Source organism: Pongo abelii, chromosome 7, assembly GCF_028885655.2.
Source record: "Pongo abelii isolate AG06213 chromosome 7, NHGRI_mPonAbe1-v2.0_pri, whole genome shotgun sequence".
Lineage (NCBI taxonomy): Eukaryota > Metazoa > Chordata > Mammalia > Primates > Hominidae > Pongo > Pongo abelii.
The window spans coordinates 31,863,109-31,888,529 of record NC_071992.2 but is presented as its reverse complement, the minus strand read 5'-3'; the positions used below and the strand labels follow the sequence as shown (position 1 = coordinate 31,888,529).

Sequence of the window (25,421 nt, the reverse complement as noted above, 5' to 3'; positions counted from 1 at the left end):
AGTGGGTTCTGGGTTAGCTTGTGGCTATGTCTGGAACTGGAATTGTCCTGGATCCACAAGGGCACAATGAGTGTGTTGGGAAGAATGACTGCATATGTGGTTTTAACCTGGAGAGCTATTACCTGGGAAGTGAGGGAGGAGGACACCACTGTGGCCTGCATAGGAATATGGACGGAAAAGAACAGTAGAAAAGAATATACCAGACTGGGAAAGACCAGTATTCATAATGTGGCAACAACAATGGTAGCTGAAAGTTAGGTCTGCTGGTGATGGATTGGATCCTCTGGATTGCTCTCCAGAAGGCATTTCAGAAATATGTTCATCCACTCTGGACAACATCCTGGGATTCTTGAATAAGTGGGCAGAAGAAAAGAAGTCCCTTGAAAGAAATTATACCTCCAACTCATCCAAAGTATTGGGATTCTGCTTGGTTCAGTTAAGTAAAATAAGAGATGCAACAATATTTGTATCTTGATTAAATAAATTATACTGGTTGTGCCAGCATAATTATATGAAGTTCAATGGATATATTACTTCCTTTTGGATAAACATTTCATGATTGCAGCCTTTTGGGAAGCTACAGCTCTCTACTACTTCATATTGAGCTTATGAAAGTGACAAAAAAAATGTCACTCTATTTCACTAACTACTATTTCACTGAATTACTAACAGGAAGTCTGTCACCATTCCTCATTTGTGCAACTGGTTAAAAAAACAAAGCAAAACAAAAAACACCAAGTTCAGGAATTATCAGTTACACGCATTAATCTTCATCCCCTTACTTGTCCCTATCTTTTATTTAAGACAATAAAATATTTGTGTAGTAGATATCACTACTAATTCTTACATTTACAATAATCATGGCACCTTAACCAACAGGGATTCAGGATTCTCACTTTTTTGAAAATTATGGATAACTTTGAAAAGCAATGCCAGATTTTATCTTCTCAGATATACAATTGCTCATGGTGTCTCCCAGTCAAAAGTTGTTAGAAAGCAACCAGTCATGGCCCAAAGAGAACCCCAAATTTCAAATTGCGTATTTCCCAGAAGCATTGGTTGTCACTTTCTTTTTCTCTAAGTACATTTTCTCTTTTATCACTAGAGGGCAATAATGCTCCACTATACAAGTCAGAAATCTCATTGCGGACAGTAAAATCTCCTAATATTTAGTAGGTTGCTTATGCTGTTGTAAACCTGCCAGATAGATTATTTATTTCCTCCCAGATTGTCACCAGACCATAAAAGATTGCTCCTAGAACACTTCCCCTTTTTACACAAGTATATTTCCCCTTTTTACACAAGATGTCTCTGACATACTATTAGAATCAATGTAGTCTGCTGTAACTGATCTCACATTTTCAATCATATAGGACTTAACTCTTTTCCATACAGCAAAATATTTCCAGATTCTGATGACTTCTCATCTCTTCTGCTATTGTCACTCAGGTTCAAGCCACTATCATTTGTTGTCTTAGTGGGGTCTACCCTGACAACTTGCATCAGTTAGGATAGGTCGGGTTATGCTGCAGTAACAAACAAGACCAAAATCTCACTAGCTTAATCAATATGTAGCTCACACCAAGTGTCTTAATGCAGGTTGGCAGGGGCTTTGGCTCATGATGTTATTCAGGAATTCTGGCCAAGTGAAGCTTCCTATGGCATGCAGCAGTGGGAGAGGCATGTGGAGAATCACACGCTGTACTTAAAGCTTCTGTCCAGAAATCACACACATCATTTCTGCTCACATTCCATTGGCCAAAACAAGTCCTATGGCTGTACTTAACTTTAATATGATAGGGAAGTACAATCCTAGTATAAGCCTGGAGATCGAAAACCACATGTATTTGGTGAACAGCAGTAAGGAAACCAAACCATTCAAATGATAATTTCACTTCCCCATTTCTGCCCTAGGACTTTGGATTTCCCTTATTCTGTTCTATTTTCTCCTATAACCCTTATCTTCTGACTTACTATATAATTTACTTTATTATTACTTTTCCTACCCCCTCTTTCTAGAATATAAATTCCACAAGGACAGGGATTTTTGTCTATCTTGTTCTATACTATGTCCATATTGTTTGGAACAGTGCCTGTCTCATACTAGGTATTCAACACATATTGAATGAATGAGTAACCAATTGATCACACATCAATTTTCTTCATCTTATAACATAGACTACCCTATATGTGGAATGATGACACAAATTAGAGAAATTGACACTGTGCTTATTCAAAACCATGATACTTAGGCTGGGCATGGTGGCTCACACCTGTAATCCCAGCACTTTGAGAGGTTGAGGTGGGTGGATCATTTGAGGTCAGGAGTTCGAGACCAGCCTGGCCAACATGGTGAAACCCTGTCTCTACTAAAAATACAAAAATTAGCCGGACGTGGTGGTGGGCACCTGTAATCCCAGCTACTCAGGAGGCTGAGGCAGGAGAATCGCTTGAACCTGGAAGGCAGAGGTTGCAATGAGCCGAGATCACGCTACTGCACTCCAGCTTGGGCAACAGAGTGAGACTCTATTTCAATAAAAAAACAAAAACAAAAACAAAAAACCCCAAACCATGATATTTAGGAAAGTCTTTGCAAGTAGGATGTCTTACTGGGAGAATGAAGTCTTTTGAATCCGGGACCTCATAAAGCATCATGACAACAAGCAGATTGGGAATATTGTTTACTTTACTGTCTTTACTGTTGGATGCATAAGCATGATGGTAAACATAATGGTAAGTCAATTATTTTCTTTTCTTATTTAATTAATTACTTATTACTTATTATCACCTTTCACTTGATGATTTCTGGAAGCTGGTGTTGGAATGGCAGTGTTGCCCACCACGTCCATGGCCACCATGTCTGGCTAAATTTTGTATTTTTAGTACAGACAGGGTTTCACCATGTTGGCCAGGCTGGTCTCGAGCTTCTGACCTCAAGTAATCTGCCCACCTCAACCTCCTAATGAATAACTAATTAATTAAATCAATTAACTAATTAATAAGTAATTAATTACATTAATAATTAATTAATTAAATTGGTCTTGTTCTGTCACCCAGGCTGGAGTGCAGTGGTGGGTTCATAGCTTGCTGCAGCCCTGAACTCTTGGGCTCAAGTGATCCTCCCACCTCAGCCTCCAGAGTAGCTGGGACTACAGGTGTGTGCTACCACACCCAGCTAATATTTTTTTCATTTTTGGTAGAGACGGGTCCCACTATGTTGCCCAGGCTGGTCTCAAACTCCTGGCCTCAAGAGATCCTCCTGCCTCGGCCTCCTAAAGTGCTGGGATTAGAGGCATGAACCACTGTGCCTGGCCAATTATTTTAAATATATGCTGTTATGGTCCCTGCAGAGGCAGATGGAGGCTTAAAAGCTGTCAGCAGTCAAGCATCAAAAAGTGGAGTCAGATTCCTCATTGCATATGCGTTCTTATTATTCGTTCAGTACTGCCTAACTTGATATTTTAAATAACTCACAATTATTAGTTAGTTATTGGACTTCATGGAAATGAAAGGATCTGTTGTCATTTTCTGTAGAGAAAATGCCCGTGTGGTGGAGCAACAGGCAAGCATGCTTCTCAGATGACTTCCATCATTAAGTGTCTGTGATTCTGGGACACTGCCGTTCCAACACCAGCTTCCAGAAGTCATCAACTGAAAGGTGATAAAGAAATTGTTTTATCTCATTGCTTCCCTTTCTTGCCTTACCCTGTAAGCCTGGTCATAAGAAAGAAGAATAGGCTGGGCGCAGTGGCTAACGCCTGTAATCTCAGCACTTTGGGAAGCCAAGGCAGGCAGATCATTTAAGGTCAGGAGTTTGAGATCAGCCTGGCCAACATGATGAAACCCATCTCTACTAAAAATACAAAAGTTAGCCGGGCGTGCTGGCACACACCTGTAATGCCAGCTACTCAGGAGGTTGAGACAAGAAGAACGACTTGAATCTGGGAGGTGAAGGTTGCAGTGAGCTGAGATCACAACACTACACTCCAACCTGGACGGCAGAGCGAGGCTGTGTTTCAAAACAAAAACAAAAACAAAAACAAAAACAAGAAGAATAGTCAAAGAATGGAGAGGTTTGATGGTTATTTAGATTTCAAAGAAGTTATGGAAACCTCTTTTTCTTTTTTTTTTGTTTTGAGATGGAGTCTTGCTCTGTCATCCAGACTGGAGTGCAGGGGTGCAGTCTTGGCTCACTGCAATCTTGGCCTCCCAGGTTCAAGCAATTCTCCTGCCTCAGCCTCCCAAATAGCTGGGATTACAGGCACCTGCCACCACGCTTGGTTAATTTTTGTATTTTCGGGGTTTCCCCATGTTGGCCAGGCTGGTCTTGAACTCCTGACCTCATGATCCACCCACCTTGGCCTCCCAAAGTTCTGGGATTACATAGGCATGAGCCACCATGCCTGGACGGAAACCTCTTTTTCTTAGGGAAAAAGAATGTGAGGGATGTGTGTGTTTTCAAATTAAGACCAGGGTCCACTGGAATAAGTGCTAAGATATTAAATGGCCAGATTTCTTCAAATTAATGAACACTTTCCTTTACTAACTACTTACCTTCAGCAAGTGCAGGTTGCATCAGAAATGCCCATTGACTAAAATTTTGAATCCCAAGAGAAGAAGCTATTTAAAAATAGAACATCTCTTTTGCCTTTACTTAAAAGACTGTATGAGCATCATGAAAAGTATAAATTTCAATCTTCGTTTGTATAAGTAGCTTTCATTAGTGTTTTGAAAAAAATTATGTAAATTTCCTATCCTAAACTAGCTTTGGCCCATCTGATAGTCTCCTTTCTCCATTTCGCCAGGTTACTATGTCCCTTACATATATTTGTGGCCTCAGGGGCAAGGTCCACAGCCAGCGGACCTTCTCTTCTGTCTCTACCACCTTCTATTCCTGTTTCCTTCTCTCTTCTTCCTGCCTTGGGTCACACTTTTTCTCTTCCTCTCATGCTATGGTAGGTCAGGCTCTCAGGCAATTTAGATGGCTAGGACTGACAGCATAGCACAGGAGACGGAGAAAGGGAGAGGAGGCGGGGTGGGCGGCTCACGGCTGCAATCCCGGCACTTTGGGAGGCTGAGGCGAGTGGATCACCTGAGGTCAGGAGTTGGAGACCAGCCTGGCCAACATGGTGAAACCCCATCTCTACTAAAAATACAAAAATTAGCCAGGCATGGTGGCGGGAGCCTGTGGTCCCAGCTGCTCGGGAGGCTGAGACAGCAGAATCGCTGGAACCCCGGAGGCGGAAGTTGCAGTGAGCCGAGATGGTGCCACTGCACTCCAGCCTGGGTGACAGAGAGAGACTCCATCTCAAAAAAAAAAAAAAAAAAAAAGAGAGAGAGATTGAGAGAGAGAAAGGCAGAGGGAAGATGGAATAGTAAACTCTCCTGGCCACGCCCCTCTCTTCCCCACTAACAACCGCTGTTAGTGACTGGCTCCAGCAGTGAATGTGGTATCCTCTTTCAATCCCTCAGTCTATTCTCATGGGTCCTAACTTGCCCTATTCCCACGCTTTCCTCCTCTGGGTTCATGATTTACTCTCAAAACTGCATTTGTGGGAGAGAATGAGAAGAAATAATAAGGAAACAGCAGAGGGTATCCAGACAGATGGTATCACCAGTATCCACAACCATGCCCTAGGCTAGGCAAGCCTGGCTCCCTGGTCTAGTTTGGTCAGGAGGTCACATGTCCAACATCAATGACTTACTGTTTTCAAAACTTAGGTCAGGGGTTTTGTTCCCTCCTGATATGAGGAAGAGAAAGAGGTGGACTTACAGCTGGTAGACAGCAGATGATGATGCGGTGCTAATCATCCCATAGCTAATCTTAGCTCTTTTTTTTTTTCTTTTTTTTTTATGAGACGGAGTCTCGCTCTGTCGCCCAGGCTGGAGTGCAGTGGCGCAACCTCGGCTCACTGCAAGCTCCGCCTCCCGGGTTGACGCCGTTCTCTTGCCTCAGCCTCCTGAGTAGCTGGGGCTACAGGTACCCGCCACCACGACCGGCTAATTTTTTGTATTTTTAGTAGAGACGGGGTTTCACCGTGTTAGCCAGGATGGTCTTAATCTCCTGACTCCGTGATCCGCCGGCCTTGGCCTCCCAAAGTGCTGGGATAACAGGCGTGAGCCACCACGCCTGGCGTAGCTAATCTTAGCTCTTTAAAAACATATCTGCTTTCTCTTGGGAGTAAGTTGCAGACGTGACTTTCATTTCTCAGATATGCTGTAGAGGAAACAGGGTTGAGAATCTCTGTCCTACTTTACACTATATCCACCTCCCTTAAGTACATTCTTTTCAATTTCCTCCCCAGCTCAGTTGCTGGGATGTTTTCTTGACCTAGTGACATGAGTTACGATGGAAATTTTGGAAAGGGTGGAACAAGGGTGGGTCATCTGGACTCCAAGTGCTCTCTTCCGTGTGTCAGGCATCTGCAGAGACCATAACAGGAAATTCAGCCTCAGTGCTCAATTATATATTTTCTTGTGAATAATTATTAATTTTAAAATTTATTACAAAATACATCAAATATGAGAAGAGCATGGAGAATAGTATATCAAATATCCTGATATTTTATAGCTATTTCAGATCCCTATTTTTTTTTTTTTTTGAGACAGAGTTTTTGCAACCTCCGCCTCCTGAGCTCAAGCAATTCTCGTGCCTCAGCCTCTTGAATAGCTGGGATTGCAGACAAGCCACCACTCCAGCTAATTTTTGTATTTTTAGTAGAGACGGAGTTTCACCATGTTGTCCAGGCTGGTCTCGAACTCCTGACCTCAAGTGATTGACCCGCCTTGGTCTCCCAAAGTGCTGGGATTTTGATATCCTTCACATGGACACTTAGTATATCACAGGAAGGCATCTTTAATAACTTCCTTTCTGTGTTCTGCTCTTCCTCCTGGGCTTATCCTAAAACAGAGCCTTACAGGGTCATAATTTGGAGGAAGCACAGGTGTGAGCCACTGTGCCCAGCCATATCAGATCCCTATTCTTGTTTTATTTATTTTATTTTTTGAGGCGGAGTCTCGCTCTTGTCACCCAGGCTGGAGTGCAGTGGTGTGCTCTTGGCTCACTGCAACCTCTGCCTCCCGGGTTCAAGTGATTCTCCTGCCTGAGACTCCCAAGTAGCTGGGATTACAGGCGTGTGCCACTATGCCCGGCTAAGTTTTGCATTTTTAGTAGAGACGGGTTTCATAATGTTGGCCAGGCTGGTCTCCAACTCCTGACCTCAAGTGACCCGCTCGCCTTGGCCTCCCAAAGTGCTGGGATTACAGATGTGAGCCACCGTGCCCAGCCATATCAGATCCCTATTTTTGAAGAATCTAAGTCACTAGGTATAGTTACAGGCACTGTGTATCACTCCCCAATCTCATTAGTCTCTTTCTTTTCCCAGAGGTAACCACTATTCTAATTTTGGAGTTCATCATTCCCATGAATATTAAAAAATTTTAATTACAGACAAATGCACGATTATGTGAAGAATAGTTTGAATATATTACAACTTTACATAAGTTTATAAAGTTATGTTCATTTCTCTGGGTCATTCCTTTCAACTGTTTCATAATATTTCTCAATGGCTTTAACCCAATTATTGTATTTATTCTCTTACTGTTGGATAGTATTTTAAAAAATAAATAGATCTACGTTGAGATTATTTCAAAAACAGTGCATATTAACTGCCAGGCACTGTTCTAAACACTTGACAAGTACCGATTGATTTAATTCTCATAATAGGTCTATGAGGAACTCAATATTATTTCTCCATTTTACAGATGGGAAACTGAGGCACAGAAGGAAGTTAAGTCACAGAGAGAGGTTATTTGCTCAAGGTCACAACGTTAGTAACTCGTGGGCCTACTTCCTAGAATTGAAATTTATGGATCACAGGCTACAGGCACCTTCCACCTTACTAGATATTGCACTCTACCAAGCAGTTGTGTAGATAGGAACCCTTGGAGAACAGAGCCAGAAGAAGCCCATAACTGTGAGGAATAATGGATTAGGAAACCATTCCCAGGATGTAAAACTAGGCCCTAAACTAGGAACATTCACTGCCGCCAGAATAGGGTGTCTGGCATGGCCTGAATTATGTCTCCCCTCAAATTCATATGTTAAAGCTCTGTCCTTCAGCGTGACTATGCTTGGAGACAGTGCCTATGAGGAGGCATTAAGATTAGATGAGGTCATAAGAATGGGGCCCCAATCCAATAGGACTGGTGTCCTTATAAGAAGAGGAAGAGACACCAGAGCTTTACAGCTGTCTGCAAACCAGAAGGAGCACCCTCACCAGGAATCAATTGGCTGGTACTGAGATCTTGGACTTCCCAGCCTCTAGAACTCTGAGAAATAAATTTCTATTGTTGCGATTGCTTTGGCAGCACATATACTAAAAATTGGAATGATACAGGGAAGATTAGTGTGGTGCCTGCGCAAGGATGTCATGCAAATTTTTGAAGATCTATATATGTGTATATACGTATATGTATATACATATATATACATCCCTGTATATACATATATATACACACACATCCATATATATATATATCGATATATATATATGGATACATATGTATGGATATATATATATGGATATATATATGGATATATATATGGATATATATATGGATACATATATATGGATACATATATATGGATACATATATATATGGATACATATATATATGGATACATATATATATGGATACATATATATATGGATACATATATATGGATACATATATATATGGATACATATATATATGGATACATATATATATGGATACATATATATGGATACATATATATATGGATCCATATATATATATATGGATACATATATATATGGATCCATATATATATATATGGATCCATATATATATGGAGTCTCACTCTGTTTCCCAGGCTGGAGTGCAGTGGCACAATCTTGGCTCACTACAACCTCCATCTCCTGGGTTCAAGTGATCCTCCTGCCTCAGCCTCCTAAGTAGCTGGGACCACAGACATGTGCCACCACACCTGGCTAATTTTTTTTTTGTATTTTTGGATGGAGACGGGGTTTCACCATATTGCCCAGGCTGGTCTTGAACTCTTGAGCTCAAGTGACCTGATTGCCTTGGCCTTCCAAGGCACTGGGATTACAAGCGTGAGCCACCGCGCCTGGCCAACATTCCATATTTTAAAATGGACTCTGGGGATTTGAGGGAAAGGGTGGGAGGCAGCCGAGGGATAAAAGACTACACATTCGGTGCAGTGTATGCTGCTTGAGTGATGGGTGCACCAAAATCTCAGAAATCACCACTAAAGAACTTTTCCATGCAACCAAACACCACCTGTTTCCCAAAAACTATTGAAAAATAAAAAAGAAGCTAGATGACAGACATAATGGGTTAACTATACTATTCTCTGTATTCTTGTGTAAATTCAAACTTTTTTATAATAAAAATTAAAGACTGCTTAAAAAAATTCTATTGCTTAAGCCATCCCTTCTGTGTATTTTGTCATAGCAGCCCAAGTGGGTTAATCCAGGGTCTTAATCAAATTTGTCTGGCTATCGGTTGGTGGTTACTATATGCCTTCCATTACTCCTTTTTGTTTTTGGATGGGGTTGTCTATTGTGACTGTCCTATCTCTGCCTCACCGTTGTATGCTGGGTGTGTATGTGAGCAGATAACTTGTCTTTTTAGTATACGGGTCTCTGGATCCAGAGAAGTTGGACTTGAGAAGCGTCATCTACATTTGAAACTTGCAGATCATGTTGTCATGGACGTTGTCCCTGATGACATGACTGAGTGACACTTCGGAGTCCTGACTGGAGATGAATGCCCCTTGCATGCGGGAGGGGTATCAATCATTGGGGTGGAGAGAAGACTGTGATAGAGATTGTTTTATATATGTGTGCATGTATATATATTATATATGTATTTATTATTTATTATTATTATTTTTTTTGCCAAGTCTGGCTCTATCGCCCAGGCTGGGCACCCAGGCTCTGTCGTCCAGGCCCAGTGGCACGATCTCAGCTCACTGCAACCTCTGCCTCCAAGGCTCAAGCCATCCTCCCACCTCAGACTCCTGAGTAGCTGGGACTACAGGTACGTGCCACTGCACCTGGCTAATTTTTGTATCTTTTGTAGAGATGGGGTTTCCCCATGTTGTCTAGGCTGATCTTGAACTCCTGTGCTCAAGCCATCTGCCTGCCTGGGCCTCCCAAAGTGTTGGAATTACAGGAGTGAGCCGCTGTGCCTGGCTGAGAGTGTTACATATTAAAGGCCTCCAATGAATTTCTCTTTTTAGTATCCAAACCCTTGCAGTCTTCCTGTCTTGATGCTGGAGTTGGCTATATGACATTTTTTTTTTTTTTTGAGATGGAGTTTTACTCTGTCGCACAGGCTGTAGTGCTATGGTGTGATCTCGGCTCGCTGCAACCTCCACCTCCTGGGTTCAAGTGATTCTGCTGCCTCAGCCTCCCAAGTAGCTGGGATTACAGGTGCCCGCCACCACACCTGGCTAATTTTTGTATTTTTAGCAGAGACGGGGTTTCACCATGTTGGCCAGGCTGGTCTTGAACTACTGACCTCAAGTCATCTACTTGCCTCGGCCTCCCAAAGTGTTGGGATTACAGGCGTGAGCCACCGTGCCCAGCCATGTGACTTTCTCTGGCTTGCAGGGCATAAGCAAATAAGAGGCTAGCAGAGACCTGATAAGTACCTTGCACTGGGGAATTCCCTTGTGGACATTTATGTTGCCATGTGAAAAAGGCCAGTTTAGCTGCCTTAAGGATATAAAATCAAATAGACAGAGGTCTAGCCATCCCAGCTGAGCCTAGTGCCTGCCAACAAATGTAGCCACATCAGGACATGCAGGTAATGTCAACAGAATAACTGCCCAGCCATCCTACAGATTTAGGAGAAATAATAAATTGTTATGTCTTTCAGCCACTAAGTTTCAGCCTAGCTTGTAACATAGCAATATATAACATATACAGAAGTTTAGCTCCCCTATTGTCATTTTTATTTTTTTCAATTATAATCAATGACATCTATGCATTTTTTCCTAAGCAGAACTTTAGCAGCATCTTATACATTTTGATGCATACTATTTTCTAATTTCCATTATACTTTTTCTTTGACTTAAGGGTTACTCAGACAGGGCGTGGTGGCTACCACCTATAATCTTAGCACTTTGAGAGGCCGAGGCGGGTGGATCACCTGAGGTCAGGAGTTCAAGACCAGACTGGCCAACATGGTGAAATCCCATCTCTACTAAAAATACAAAATTTAGCCTGGTGTGGTGGCGTGCACCTGTAGTCCCAGCTACCCAGGAGGCTGAGGCACAAGAATTGCTTGAACCTGGGTGGCGGAGGTTGCAGTGAGCCAAGATCACACCACTGCATTCCAGCCTGGGCAACAGAGTGAGACTCTGTCACAATTAAAAAGTAAATAAAAAAAAGAGTTATTTAGAAGCGTATTTTAACATTTCTTTATATAATTTTTTTGTTACTTTTTTGTTATTGGTTTCCAGTTTATTTGAATCTTGTTAGGATTGGCTTGTTAAAACTTTTTGAGATTTACTTTGAGACCAAATACATGTTCAAATACTCTAAAACATTCTGTTTATGTTTTAATAGCACATGTATTTGCTGATTTTTGTCTGTGGTATATACACACACACACACACACATTAAATATTTTATATATGTTAATAAATAAATTAGGGGAGGGGGGATAGCATTAGGAGATATAACTAATGTAAATGACGAGTTAATGGGTGCAGCACACCAACATGGCACATGTATACATATGTAACAAACCTGCACGTTGTGCACATGTACCCTAGAACTTAAAGTATAATAAAAAAATATAAAAAAAAGAAAAAAAAAGAAAATCAGAGAAAAAAATAAATTAGCTTGATATGGTATATATATGTGTTTGTGTATACAGACTATCTATATCTATATATCTATTATATTTAAGTATTACAATCATTATTCTATATTATAACTATTATAGTATATTATATAATCTGATATATAATATTATATATATATATTATATATATGTTTTCTTTTTCTGTCGCCTAGGGTGGAGTGCAGTGGCGCAACCTCGGCTCACTGTAAACTCTGCCTCCGTGGTCCAAGCAATTCTCCTGCCTCAGCCTCCCAAGTAGAGTAGCTGGGATTACAGGCGCCTGCCCCCATGCCTGGCTAATTTTTGTATTTTTAGTAGAGATGGGGTTTCACCACATTGGCAGGCTGGTCTCGAACTCCTGACCTCAAGTGATCTGCCCACCTTGGCCTCCCTAAGTGCTGGGATTACAGGCATCAGCCACCGTGCCCGACCTCTGTTTCCTTTTTTATTTTTTTTGTCCATTTGCTTTATTAATTATTGAGGTACTTTTGTTAAAATTTCCCAGTTTTACAATGGGTTTAAAAATTTTCCTTGTAATTTTACCCATGTTTACTTCATATTCTGATACTGTTATTAGTTGAGTACATGTTCAGAATTGTTTTATGTTTTTGGTGGTATATCTTTCATCTACTTTTTCATAATAATTCTTTTGGACTTAAAGTCTTATTTAAAATATTAACATAGCTCTACAGTAGTTTTGATGATATTTACTTGTAATAAATTTTTACATCTTTAGTTGTAACTTTTCTGTATTCCACTGTGTCTCTAGTAAGCAGCTTATGCCTGCATTTTAATTTTTTAATTAAAAAACTTTTTTTTGAGATGGAGTCTCGCTTTGTCACCTAGGCTGGAGTGCAGTGGCGTGATTTCAGCTCACTGCAACCTACGTCTCCTGGACTCAAGCGATTCTTGTGCCTCAGCCTTCCAAGTAGTTGGGATTACAGGTTTGCGCCACCACACCTGGCTAATTTTTGTATTTTTAATAGAGACGGGGTTTCACCTGTTGGCCAGGATCATCGCGAACTCCTGACCTCAGGTGATCTGCCTGCCTCGGCCTCCCAAAGTGCTGGGATTACAGGCGTGAACCACCATACCCAGCCACACATGCATTCTGAAAGGCTGATGCTCTATTAATAATGAATTTTATCCATTTGCATTTATTGCAATTATTTACAGGTTTAGATTTCTTCCTGTCCTCTTTTGTGCTTTCTATTTACTATGCTTTTTCTTTGCTCCTTTTTTTTGTCTTGCTTTAAGTGTGTTTTTTTAAATTCACATTTTTTTTTAACTAACGACATCATGCATTCAATTTCTATTTCTTACATTTAACTTGCATCTTGATTTAAGAAAGGCGAAATTGATCAGCATCACCAGCCTCCTCTAGAACTAGAAAATAATCTTTATTCCTGAAACAGTCCCAATAATAGGTTATTCACAGCTAATATTCTAGTTTCACAATGTTTTGTTTCCTCTGCAAATTTGTTACTTTTTATTGTTTTATATGAGCAACGCTTACTTAGATTTACCCACATTTGACACATTTGCATCTTATTCCTTTCCTCTGGCCTCCCTCCCTCCCTCCCTCTCTCTCTGTTCCCTCCCATTTTAGAGACAGGATCTCTCTCTGTGGGCCAAATTGGAGTGCAGTGGCGGGATCATGGCTCACTATAGCCCGGAATTCCTAGGCTGAAGCGGTCCTCCCATCTCAGCCTCCTGAGTAGCTGGGACTACAGGTGCATGCTGCCATGTCAGGGTAATTTTTAAATATTTTTGTAGAGACAGGGTCTTGCTGTTTTGTCCAGGCTGGTCCGGAACTCCTGGCCTCAAGCAATCTTCCTGCCCTGGCTTCCCAAGGTGCTGGGATTATAGGCATGAGCCATTGCACTCAGCCCTCTTTTCCTTCTTCCTAAATTATGTCTTTTAGGATTCCTCTCAGCCAAAGTTTGACAGAGGTCAACTCTCTTATTCTTTGTTTGCTTTAAAATGTCTTTAGTTTGCCCTCATTCTTTAGTGATAGTTTATCTCCTTTATCTGCAGAGAATCCTAGATGATAATTATAATTTTTCACTTTGAAGATATTGTGTTTTTGGTTTCTGTTGTTGTTAAGTCTGCTCTTTGCCATTCCTTTGTAGGTAATCTACTTTTTTTTGGTGTTTAAAATTTTCTTGTTGTCCTGGTGTTCTGCTGTTTATTATAATGTGACAAGGTATAGATTTATTTCTGTATTTCCTGCTTGGTACTTTTTGTATTATACTTCCTGAATCTGAGGATTCATGTCTTTCATTAATTCTAGAAAATTCTCAGCCATTTGTTCTTTGAAATTACCTCTCTCACATCTCTTTGTTTCTGCTGGAATTCCAATTAGATATATATTTATCTTCTCATTCTCTCTTCTGTGTCTCTTAAACTCTCTTGAACCCTTTCTGTGTTTTATTTCTTTTGCATTCTGGGTAATTTCCTGAGCCCTATCATAGTCTACTCTTCTCTTTTCAGTTGTGTCCAAGCTGATGCCAAATTTGACTAATGGGTTTTCTGTTTCAGTGATTCCATTTTTCATTTCAGAAGTTTTTTTTTCCTTTCTATACTGTCTTGTATGTTTACTTTTCTCCTTTATATCTTTACTTGTTTTATCATCTTCATTTGATTATTCAGCAACCTGAAGCTCTGAGAGTCTAATGAACTTTGTTACATGCTTGTTACTTCTGCTGGCTCTTGCTCACGATGGATTATTAAGTACTGAGTTGTGTGATTGTATGTTATGAGTTCATCTTCAGCAGGGCTCTATTTGTAGGAATAGTGGTGAGTGTGTCCCTTCTGTGTGGTTTTCTTCTGCCAGGTGCTCCAGTGATGTAGCCATCCTAGGATCTATTTATGTGTTAATTTTTTGGCTTGGGGGTTCCTGGGTCCTCACATGGCATTGACCCATAATTGACTTTCCAATGAGGAAACTAATTTTTTTTCTTTTTTTCATTTTTCTATTCAGAGTCTAGGTAGGCCAGAAGAGACAAACTTCTACGTCATTTCGTTATGCTGGTAGAGAGATATTTTTCTAGTCCACTCTTCCTTTGCTGTATGTGGAGTCAGGGGAGGGAGGATGGGTGGGTCTTACTTCAGCTTCCTACTTGGCAGTCTCAAGGTCTTTTACTTTGTCATTGTGTACATGTTAAAACCAAATTCCTAACGTTTGTCAAGTTGGAGATAAACCCGACCAATCCAGGTTAGTTCACATCAGCTCACTCGCATAATGCTCTGGTTTTCGGAAACCAAATCTTCATTGCTGAGCTCTGGGCATCTCTCTTACTTTCTTGTAAGCTTAACTATGCATTCAAATGTTTTTACTTTTTTTTTTTTTTCCACAGAGTCTCACTCTGTCACCCAGGCTGGAGTGCAGTGGTGCAATCTCGGCTCACTGCAACCTTTGCCTCCCAGGTTCAAGCGATTCTCTTGCCTCAGCCTCCTGATTAGCTGGGATTACAGGCATGCACCACCATGCCTGGCTAATTTTTGTAGTTTTAGTAGAGATGGGGTGGCATGAGCCACCGCAGCTGGTTGCTATGCATTCAAATGGATGTTACAATCTGGCATTCCTCTGTGTTAATGGTGGGAGAGTTTTCAAGATATTGAGTCTGTCCTGTTCATAAAATTAGAAATCTTCAGTATTCTAATCTATCAAAGGTCGTTGTCCATACCGTACAATCATAGCCTAATTTCCATACATGGCACACACTTCCACAGGAGCATGCTGCATGTGCACACGTGTGCACCCACACAATACCTGTTTTGCATACAGTAGACTCACCCTTAGTGCCCATGTATAACTTTATCTCTTATGAGATCTCAGTGGAAGAAGTAAGTTTCAATGCCTAGAAAAGTATATGGGGTCAGAGGGAGTCCCTTATTATCAACAGAACTTTTCGGGAAATACAGCACAGTGGTTAATGCCTGTGTATCAGAGAAGCCTGTGTTGAATCTAGCCTTTGCCAATCTGTCAGTCTGTGACCTTGAGAAGAGTACTCAACCTTTTTTTTTTTTTTTTTTGGAGATAGGGTCTTGCTCTGTCACTGAGGCTGGAGTGCAGTAGTGCATTCTTGGCTCATTGCAGCCTCAATCTCCCAGGCTCAAGTGATCCCCTACTCAGCCTCCCAAGCAGATGGTACTACAGGTGTGCACTAATTTTTAAAAAGTAAAAAAAATAATAAAAAGTTTTTATAGAGACATCTCACTATGTTGCCCAGGCTGGTCTTGAACTCCTGGCCTCAAGCGATCCTCTCACCTTGGCCTCTGGGATTACAGGCATGAGCCACTGCGCCTGGTCTTACTCAACTTCTTTATGCTTAGTTTTCACATCTGTGAAATGAGAGTGTTAAATGTGGTGAGGATTAAATGAATGATTCAATAACGTTAGTTATTACAATTATTATTATAATTATTTGTATGCTTTAAAAAACTCAATCCCTTTCCAAAAGCCTCTGAGGGCCAGTATATTAAGTTGAACCACACAATCGCCATGTTTGTAGATAAAAAATTATTAGATTGGCAGTTTTGTAAGGCTCAATGTAATACTTCAGAACAGGGATCCTATTTTGAAGTTGTTAGAGGAAGACATATTCAAAGGATGAGATTTTGGTAATAGAAACACAGATTGGGGCTGGGTGCAGTGGCTCACATCTGTCAGCACTTTGGGAGGCTGAGGCAGGAGGATCACCTGAGGTCAGGAGTTCGAGACCAGCTTGGCCAACATGGTTGAAACTCCGTCTCTACTAAAAATACAAAAATTAGCCGGGCATGGTGGTGGCCGCCTGTAATCCCAGCTACTCGGGAGGCTGAGGCAGGAGAATCACTTGAACCCAGGAGGTGATCATACAGGAGTTATTAAGAAATAATTTTTAGGCAGATAGTAAGGGTAAAGGTTCTTGGTGGAAATTTTCCTGTAATAAGAAACAATCCTTGAACCATCTCTTTTCTAACAGAAATGGTGGCTTGAAGGGTTGGGCCAGCAAGCTTTAATATGCAAATGCAGGCCATTAGAAACTGGGTTCACTCAAAATGGCGATTCCTGCCGTCTTTTCCTTGTCACCAGGTGTAGCAATTGTCATGGCTACCTCCAGATAACACCATGTGTTCAGAACATCATGGCGACGTGCATTTGTATGTTACGGGGCTAAGGTGGGAGGGCCAGGTTTTTCTCGGGTTACGTAAATGACACACCTGGTGGGCCCTATGGAAATGAGACACCACCTCCTCCAGCCTCCTCATATAAGCAGCCACTTTTCCGCTGCGCACGGAGTTTTCTCTTTGTTTGAATACCCCTCCCTCTGTCTCTACACGGGGGAGCTGTTTTCTTCTTCCTTCTTTCTTGCCTGTGAAATTTTCGATCCTTAAAACCACTCCACGTGTGTCCATTTGGTTTTATCTAAACCGGCAGGAGACCGAGGACCCTGGTGTTCCTCCAGTCATTGCAGTGGTATCAGCAAGGTTGCAGTGAGCCAAGATCACCCCACTGCACTCCAGCCTGGGCGACAGAGTGCGACGCTGCTCAAAAAAAAAAAAAAAAAGTAACAAAGATTGGGACTCAGTCTCTGGGGTTAGGAAGGTTCCCAGGTGTTGAATTTGAATTCCCCATTGGACATTTCTTCGGTTTTATTATAATTTAGTCAGTTTTAGCATTGCCTAATTTAGATAAGTTTTGCCAGAAAGTTGCTGAAAAGTTATATATTTCAGGGTGTTGAATAGGCCTATGTATTTGAAACAAAAATATCCCATTTTAGAAGTGATTATTAAGAATAGGAGACTTGGTAGTTAGCAGGAGGCTTTTAGATGGTCAGCTCATTAGCGAGCTCCTAAGGTGGCCTGCCGAGTGATTAGGAGAAAGAATTAAGGGTGGATTTGCATACTTCTGGATCTGATCTTCTTGTTAACACTGGATAGCTGATTAATAACTGTGAAGAAAATAAAGGTCCTGCCGGGTGGCCCACAGGGAGCGATGCATAATTAGAGGAAACCTCCCCTGCCAGACGGAGAGCTGCTGCTGCAGGGTTGATGAATAACCTTCTGAGGCCGGGAGTTGGAATTTAGCCGAATTCCTGTCCCTTTCTCCTGTAATTTGACTGTGTGATTCACTGACAAGAAAAAGTGGCCCTGTGGAGGTGAGCCTTCCCACACCGGAGGCTCTCCAATGCTGCTGATGCCTTTTGAATTCACTCCTCTTTGAACAGATCAGTCATTAGGTAATCTCTCTGATTTCACTTTTGTGATTTAGGTACATTAGAAAATTAGCAATAATTAAATCGGCTATGGGAGAGGCTTGAGATATATGGCCTGTTATTTTACAAGAGATAGTTACCACATTCTGTAGCACTTCCTATGATCTTTATGAGACTTGTTTACTCAGTTTCTCTGGTGGGCAGATTTTTTTTTTTTTTTTTTTTTTTTTTGAGACAGAGTCTCGCTCTGTTGCCAGGCTGGAGTGCAATCGTGCGATCTCGGCTCACTGCAACCTCCGCCTCCTGGGTTCAAGCAATTCTCCTGCTCCAGCCTCCTGAGTAGCTGGGACTACAGGCGCGTGCCACCACACCTGGCTAATTTTTGTATTTTTAGTGGAGATGGGGTTTCACCATGTTGGCCAGGATGGTCTCGATCTCCTGACCTCATGATCCGCCTGCCTTGGCCTCCCAAGGTGCTGGGATTATAGGTGTGAGCCACTGCGCCCGGCTGCAGAATTTAGTTTCTATTCCTACCCCAAAACCGAATTGGTGGCTGAATGTTGACCCGAAATGACAATGTAGTGTTAGAGCCTCTCCAAGGATGCCAGAACTTTCTGATGACAACGGATTACACTTCCCTCTTAATTTCTTCCTTAAACACTATGTAAGTAATCCATGGTAGCTTCTTTTATTTATTATATTATATTGTATTTATTTATTTTTAGAGATGGGGGTCTCACTTTGTTGCCCAGGCTGGTCTCAAACTCCTGGACTCAAGTGATCCTCCCACCTCGGCCTCCCAAAGTGCTGGGATTACAGACATGAGCCACCACAGCTGGCCCCATAATCACTTATGTAAAAGTTAAAAGAAAACCCCCAGATCACCATATTCACACCTTGGTGTGCGGCAAGGCTCTGAGTGAAAAGAGGATTCAATCTAGAGGAGAGATGGAGAAGTATGACTTTCATTATAGGAAAGGCATTTCTATGTAATAGAAGGAAAAAGAAGACTGTAGTTGCAAATGGAGAATTGGTAGTTAAAATAAGAGGGATGATTTGGTACCTGATGGGTTCTGTATTCTTCATGAAGTGTGAGGAATGATCAATTGAGGCTACATGGAACAGAAGTCAGAGTTTTAGTGGAGTGGAGAGGTATGAAATCCTAATGGAGAATGGGAGAAGGGTTTAGTAGAGGAAATTTAAGAAAATTTCTGGGCATGGTTGAGTGTAAATTTGAGGTTGGTCACTATTAATTTGACCTGTTACCATTCTGCTTAACTGGGTGTTTTTCTCCAGTAATAACTAATGTTTCAAGTTCAAGGTGTAGAGGAGGTAAGGTGGATATTGGATCTGTGCAGAGTTCAGGTTCTGCTTTGGAAGGAGAAGGTCAAGGAGCTGAAGGTATTTGTAAGACAGCAAATGCATTTGCTAGACTATGGAATTGTAGCTTGATGAGAAGGAATGTGCTGGGTAAAAAAAAGTAGAAATGTCATTGTTTTTGGGATGTTGATGAGGTCAAAGAAATGTGGGAGGAAATGGAGAAAGTGATGTCAAAGGAAAGAGGTTATGGTAGGAGACAGAGGTTTTTAAATTAGTGCCTTTTCTTTTTTTTTAATATATGTTTATTTAGTTTTTACACGGACAAGGTCTTACCTTGTTGCCCAGGTTGGTCTCAAACTGCTGGGCTCAAATGATCCTCCTGCCTTGGCCTCCCAAAGTGCTGGGATTACAGGCATGAGCCATTGCACCTGGCAGTACCTTTTCTTTTTGCTTCATTTCTTTTTTCTTTTTCTGAGAAGCTCAATGGAAGAGGAGGTATCTTCAGCTTGGGTGACTGGAACGGCTTAATTGAGATGAGATTTAAGTTGGTTTTGGAAATATTTGTATGGGGAAAGAGACTGGAAGTTATGTGGAGCTGTAATTTTGGTGAACACATTATGCAAAGTGGAAACTCACGACACTTGTCTTTCCTTGCAACAAATAACTTGCCCAGCCACTGCTGATGCCATTTTATTATTATTATTATAATTTTATAGAGACAGGGTCTCACTATGTTGCCCAAGCTGATCTCAAACTCCTGGACTCAAGTGATCCTCCCACCTCGGCCTCCCAAAGTGCTGGGATTCTAGGCATGAGCCACTGCACCTAGCCATAGCTATCTATTTTCTGTGCATCTGTTTATGTATTTGTTGAGAATTTATTATATTCTAGGGCTCATGATATATTCTTTACTTTCGTTAGCTCATTTAATCCTAAGGACTCTATAAGGCAGGCATTATTATTGTCCCCATTTTTATGTATGAAACTGAGACTCAGAGGCTAAAATTTTTGCCCTCATTCAAATGGTTGGATTTGGATTTGGTTGGAGCTCGGTGTTAAATCTGGTCTATAGACTGTTATTCATAGGTTGAATAACATAATTCGATGGTACACAGACACACCTTAAATTGAGGTAAAATTCACATAACATACATTCCCCATTTTAACCATTTTAAAGTATGCCAATTTAGTGGCTTCTAGTACATACACAGATTGTGCTACTGCAACTACTATCTAATTCTAAAACATTTCCTTGCTTCCTTCCTTCCCTCTCTCTCTTTCCTTCCTCTCTCCCCTCCCCTCCCTTCCTCTCCCCTCCCTCCCTCTCTCTCTTTTTTCTTTTCTTTCTTTCCTTTTTCTTTCTTTTTTTCTTCTTTCTCTTTCTTTCTTTTCTTTCCTTCCTTTCCTTTTTTCTTTCTCTCTCCCCTCCCTCCCCTCCCTCCCCTCCCCTCCCTTCCTCCCTCCTTTCTTTCTCTTTCTTTCCTTCCTTCCTTCCTTCTTTCCTTCCTTCCTTTCTCTCTCTTTCTTTCTTCCATCTCTGTTTCTTTTTCTTTCTTTTCTCCCTCTCTTCTTTCTTTTTAAAGACAGGATCTCACTGTTACCCAGGCTGGAGTGCAGTGGTGTGAAGTGAAGGCTCACTTCAGCTTCGACCTCCCAGGCTCAAGCCTTAGCCTCCCGACTAGCTGGGACCACAGGCATGCACCACTATGGCTGGCTAATTTTGGGAAACATAGAGAGACTCCATCTCTACAAAAAAAAAAAAAGTAGAACATTTTCAATACTCCAAAAACAAACCCCATATTTATTAAGCAGTCACTTCCTTTGTACCCCTCCTACCAGCCCCTGGTGATCACTAATTGGTTTTCTGCATACTTTGGACATTTCATATAAATAGAAATATGTAATAGGAGAAGCCTTTCGTGTCTGGCTTCTTTCATTTGTTTTCAAGCTTTGTCTTGTTTTAGCAGGTAACACACTCTGTACATTTTTATGGCTGAATAGTAATCTGTGGTATGGATATACCACATTTTGTTTATCCATTCATCAGTTGATGAATATTTAGGTTGTTTCTACCTTTTGGCTATTGTGAATAATGCTGCTGTGAACATTTGTGTGTAGTTTTTATTTGAACCATTGTGTTCAGTTCTCTTAGATATATACCTAGGAGTGGAATTGCTCGGTTGTATGGTAGTTCTATATTTAGCTTTTTGAGGAACAGCCAAATTGTTTTCTACAGTGGCTGCACCATTTACATTTTCACCAACAACATATCTACTCAAGTCCTTGTCTTTTTGAGTTCTAAGAATTCTTTTTCTTTTCTTTTCTTTTTTTTAGCTTTCATCTTTTTTTTAAACTTCATAGTATATTTATTAGAATAAGAGATTAGATTTGTTAAACATCTAGGTTAAAATGGTTAAAAGGATTTTCGTACAATATTAGGCACTATACGTGTTGTTTACAACAGCATTGGTACTTGGATATGGGGAAAGATAAATCTGACATTTTAATGCCTTGATCAATTTGTGACATTCAAAATAATTTCACCATTTAAGAAACAATCAAAACTTAAAGAGACATACCACTGAGTATCCCACACAGTATATTGAAAATAAATGTAGAAATACAACCAGAAGTCTACAGATCGTCACAGTAGACAGACTGGTGAAGCCCCAGCTATCATGGCAGTGAAGTGCTCTGGCTAGATTTGGATATAAACTGCTGAATTCTATGAAAAGCAAATAATAATAATAAAATAACATGATGTACACTTTCTGAAGCTCATATTCATAGCAGGAAAGCATGCTTCACATGCACTGCCTGTGAAGGATCTCACAAATCTCCCTCCTACTCAGAGAGAAAGTATGCCCAGCAAGAATAAAGTACCACCAAATGTGAAAGAATCCCGAAAATACAGGCAGACAGCCAGTCATGGAGCAAGAACAGCAGCACAATTGTAAGAATGACTACCCACAGTCACCAAAATTTCACTGTAATTCAGCCTGGCACGGGTTTTGATCATCAACATGCACACAAGTAGCCCCAAGCACAAAGCCAATCCACTTAGGGGAACAATAATAGTAATATGAATAAAGACTAATATTAAAAATGACAAAAGTAGAATCTTGGCACATGCTGTGTTCTTCATCCTTTGTCACAGGTGAAATGCATATCTAAACAGAGACAGGCATGGGAAGGAGGCCCAAAAGTGACATGGCAAACCACTGGGCAGGGGACTTGCTCTTTGCTGCTTCCCAAACACTTAAGACGCCAGCAGCATGGGTTGCTGTGCTGGGCTGGTTAAGCCCGATGGTGGAGCAGAGCCAACCCGCAAAATCCACTTCCTCAGCATCAGATCTCTTGATAAAAGCATAAACCATGAGTTGCTTCCAATCTGCTCTCTCTACGGGGTTTTTAATTAGGCATTTATTCACAAAATCTTGAAATTCCAGACTGAACACTCCACTGGGCAGTTTTGGAGGAGGCTCGTTGACTATGCAATCCAACAACTCAAAAATTGTCATGGGAGGTCGGCTGCCCATTGCATATGAGCTAAGAGGCCTCCCTGGGGTCCTTGGCCTGGGTGGGGTCTCAGCCGCATCTCCCTCCACCTGGCACCCAAACATCAGCTCCAGCTCCTTGGCATCTGGAGAAGGGATGGGATACCTCCCAACTGCCATCTCTACCAGAGCGAGTCCCATGCTCCAGATGTGTGACTGCACAGAGTAATGAGTCCCCTGGAATCTTTCTGGCGACATGTAGGACCTTGGGCCCACGAAGGAGTTGGCCATGGAGTCGACGAGCTGCCCGCTGACCCCAAAGTTACAGAGCTTGATCTCCCCACGGGAGCTGACTATGATGTGGGAGGGCTGGACATCTATGTGCATGATCTTGTGCTTCTCCCTCAGATATGTCAGGCCTTTAATTACAGCAATGCTAACTTTTTCTAAAATTTGTTCAGGAATTCTTCCGGCTTTCTTCAGGACTTGATCCAGGGAATCTCCATCCATGTGCTACATGCAGATACTGATCTCGCCTCTTGCTGTAGAATGCACCACAGAAGCCCACGATGTATGGAGAGTTGCACTCATGAAGAACCTGCAGCTCCCTCATGATCAGGTTCCGGATTGCAGGTTTGATCTCCAGATGAATTAGCTTTCTGGCCATGACCAGGCCAGAAGGCTTGTGGGAGGCCTTGAACACCACACCGCCATTGCCAGCCCCCAGCTCACTGATCTTCTCAAAGTCGTTATCCTTTAGTTCTCCCACCTTCTGTTTCTGGGTAAGAAAGGCCTCAAGGCGCTTTCACTGCTGCTTGTCAAGCTCTAGCTCTTCCAGCTTCTTCTGTAAGGCCTCCAAGTTGGTTTCCGCAGAGCTGGTCCCGTTAACCACGGCTGGAGCCGTCGGCGGCCGGGGTCAGCTGGATGGGCGTCGGCGTCCTCTTGGGCATTTTGGACCCGACTAAGGCGCTTCCAACTTCGGGGGAAGGGCAGCACCTCTCGCTTCCTCCCGCTGCGCCGCTCCGCGCCCGCTGCGCAGGACCAAGTCCGGGCCGCGTCTGCCTTCGGCGAGGCTGCCTTCGAAGGGTGAGCCCCTCGCGGGCCCGTCAGCGCCGAGGGGCCGGTAGCGGTCTTAGCGGACCCCCGCCTCACCGGCCTGGGACTCGGCTCCGCACGCAGAGCCGAAGGGCTGCCCTGCAGGATCCAGCAGGCTGAACATGGCGGTTGGGCAGCCCGGGATTCCCTCCCTCTCTCCCTCAACCAACCAGTCCCTCCGGCTCGGGCGGCCCAGCTGCGCGCGCACCAGAGCCCAGCTCCAGCTCCTACCGTGGAAAGTGCTGCCGCTGCAGTGCTCCTCCTAGCCGCTCCGCGAAGCGACCCTGGGAGGGAATGGAGGCCAGGGGCGAGGGAGGGGAAGAATTCTTTTCCTGTACTGGATACTAGGCCTTTACCAGATATATGTTTGCAAATATTTTCTCCCATTCTGTAGGTTATCATTTACGCTTTCTTGATAGTTTCCATGATGTGCAAAAGCCTGTTATTTTGAAGTTCAATTTGTCTATTTTTTCTTTTGTTGCTTGTGCTTTGGGTGTCATATTTCAGAAAACTAGTTAAAGGTCAAGAAGACATATACTTATGTTTTATTCTAAAAGTTTTATCATTTTTATTCTTACATTTAGGTCTTTGATCAATTTCAAATTAATTTTTACATATGGTGTGAGGTAGGGGTTTGATTTCATTCTTTTGCATGTGAATATCCAGTTGTCTCAACACCATTTGTTGAAGAGACGATTCTTTCCTCATTTAATGGCCTTGACAAACTTGTTGAAAACCAATTAGCTATAGATGTAAGAATTTATTTCTGGACTCTCAGTTCTACTCTATTGATCTGTCTATCCTTATGCCAATACCACACTGTTGTGATTACTGTAGCTTTGTTGTAAGTTTTGAAATTGGGAACTGTGTGTTTTCCCACTTTGTTCTTCTTTTTCCATCTTTGTTTTAGGATATTCTCCATCTTTATCAATTCCCTATGAATTTTAGAATCAGCTCATCTATTTCTGCCAAAATGACAGAATTTGACAGAGATTGGATCAATATGTAGATCAATTTGGGGAACATTGCTGATACAGTTTGGATATTGTTCCCCCAGAATCTCATGTTGAATTGTAATCCCCAGTGTTGGAGGTGGGGCCAGGTGGAAGGTGACTGGATCGTGGGAGTGGATTTTTCATGACTGTCTTAGTGCTATCCCCTTGGTGTTGTCCTTGCAGTAGTGAGTGAGTACTTGAAAGATATGACTGTTTAAAAGTGTGTGACATCTTCCCCCCCACACTCTTTTGCTCTTGCTCTTGCCATGTGATGTGCCTGCTCTTGCTTCACCTTCTGCCATGAGTAAAAGCTCCTTACGCCTTCCCAGAAGCTGAGCAGATGTGCAGCACTGTGCTTCCTGTACAGCCTGCAGAACCATGAGCCAATTAAACCTCTTTTCTTTACAAAT

At 42.0% G+C, this 25,421-nt stretch overlaps 1 non-coding gene and 1 pseudogene across 1 annotated transcript; one reads left to right on the top strand and one right to left on the bottom strand.

Moving 5' to 3' along the window:
• The first annotated feature begins 8,358 nt into the window (after nt 1-8,358).
• LOC112134755 (U6 spliceosomal RNA) lies at nt 8,359-8,462 on the top strand. Its single transcript, XR_002916115.1, has one exon. It is a non-coding gene; the product is annotated as a U6 spliceosomal RNA (small nuclear RNA).
• A 12,467-nt stretch (nt 8,463-20,929) lies between these two features.
• LOC100433653 (dual specificity mitogen-activated protein kinase kinase 1-like) lies at nt 20,930-24,161 on the bottom strand (annotated as a pseudogene).
• Between the last annotated feature and the right edge of the window lie 1,260 nt (nt 24,162-25,421).